Below are 1,861 nucleotides of genomic sequence, written 5' to 3' on the forward strand. Positions count from 1 at the left end.
AGTGGGGGAAAGCAGAGCAGCAACTAGGCGGACAACAAAGCAAGACTGGCCAAGTTGAGGAATTGCTTTCTTGAGAACATTTGATAGGCAAAAAAGAAAAAGAAAGAAAATATTGTCCCAAACTAATCACAAATTAAATATAACTTTACAGAAAGTAACATGTATAATTTTTTGTTTAGGGGTGTTCATTTGGTCCAAGCTCATTAATTAATTAGTTAATAAGCTCACATGGTATATGTAATAGAAGTTTTTGTTTGTAAAGGTTCAATTCTCATTGACATTCATGGAGAAAGATGTTTTAAAGGGATCAAAACAAAAATCTCTCTATGACCCAACAAAACAAAACAAAAATCTCTCTCTCTCTCTCCTCTACATCTCGGAGGGGCAAACCTAACCCTAATCAGATAAGTTTCAGTTTAATGCAAACAATAATTAATTGACTTTATATATATACACATATACATGTATAAAGCACTTGCAGTATTTTATCTCAAAGGTGGAGCATCTTACGATCGTATTTGAGATGAGATTTGAAACTCTCTTCAAAAATTGAAACATCATCAGCTACGAAATGATTTTAATTTTATATCATATATCTGTTAAAATTTAAAAAATACCAGAATATTAAAAATAAAATGTTAAGATGTAGTATTAACTCAGGGTATGGGTAAAGGTCGGGGTGTACAAGACAAAGCTGAAGCCTACCTAAATCCTAAATAACTCTTTAAAAAAAAAAAACCTAAAATTTAGATGTAAAAGATCCAAGTGAAAATTGAGCATTCATCCATCATCTTATCACGAGCATTCCAAATTCAAATACACCGGCACTAATCAGAAACTGTCATATCATATGTCACTCTACCAGCTGAAACACAAGAAAATCAACTAGTTCTAATGGTCACTGGTCAGTACACTTCTCTTGCACTGAAGCAAGTTTTGTTACCCAAAGAAAGTCATACCACATTCAGACACAAAAAATCAAAAAGAAAAGTGAGAAACAAATAGCATTTCTACCACCGTAGGAACCTCCCCTGGGTTTTCAAACCAAGTTTGCAAAAACAAAACAGAAACTTCGTTCTATAAAATCACAGCAATAAGAGAAGAATGAGAAACTGTGTGTAACAAGGAGAATAATGTAACAATTCTTACCTGGTGAAGAATAAAAAATCAGAACACCGAACGTCTCATTTCTTTACCAGTACGGATCAGCGAATCATTAATCGCCAGTACCTGCCTGTATGTACAAAGAAAAAGCAATGCAAAACGAGAGGCTTAATTAGATAGCTTACGAAGTGCGAAATCATCGCCGGAAATCATAGAGGAAAACCAAACCGCCGTGTACGTACCGACGAGAAGCGAAGCACGACGGCGATCGGGCAGAGAGAATCATTCTTTCTTTTTATTCGGTCATTGAACGGCGACCAAGGGCATTATTACCATAGAAACTGCCATGCCCTGGAGAGAGAAGAAAATATCTATGACAAATGGGATTAAACAAATTGGAGAGCATAAATCCCGTGCCAAAAGGTATTGTTTAACTGTGACAGCTGTCGGCCACTCATTGAATGTGTTAGTAATTACGTCAAAAAAAGCATTTTCAGTCCAATAAATTTGGAAGTACTCCTAATTACTTAATTTTAATGGATTTTTTCCCATATTTTATCAATTAAATTAACCAAAAAAAATAAGAAAGAATCTCATTCAGCCCCCAAAAAAATTATTTTTTTATTTTAATAACAATATATTTCATATTAATCCTTATTTATAATTTATTTTTTTTAAAGAGACTGGATGTGATTTTTTAAAAAAATAATGAATATTAATTTGTCACACATTGAATACTCAAAATTGTGGTGCAATC

The 1,861-nt window shown here is 33.3% G+C and overlaps 1 long non-coding RNA gene across 1 annotated transcript; it reads right to left on the reverse strand.

The window, feature by feature from the left end:
- Window positions 1-745: 745 nt before the first annotated feature.
- On the reverse strand, window positions 746-1,486 carry LOC129296538 (uncharacterized). The gene is made up of 2 exons (XR_008589822.1): window positions 1,347-1,486; window positions 746-1,234 (listed from the first exon to the last, which is right to left on the reverse strand). It is a non-coding gene; the product is annotated as an uncharacterized LOC129296538 (long non-coding RNA).
- Between the last annotated feature and the right edge of the window lie 375 nt (window positions 1,487-1,861).

Source organism: Prosopis cineraria, unplaced genomic scaffold (assembly GCF_029017545.1).
Source record: "Prosopis cineraria cultivar Desert tree isolate PC_DT_omini unplaced genomic scaffold, ASM2901754v1 PC347, whole genome shotgun sequence".
In the NCBI taxonomy this organism is placed as follows: Eukaryota; Viridiplantae; Streptophyta; class Magnoliopsida; order Fabales; family Fabaceae; genus Prosopis; species Prosopis cineraria.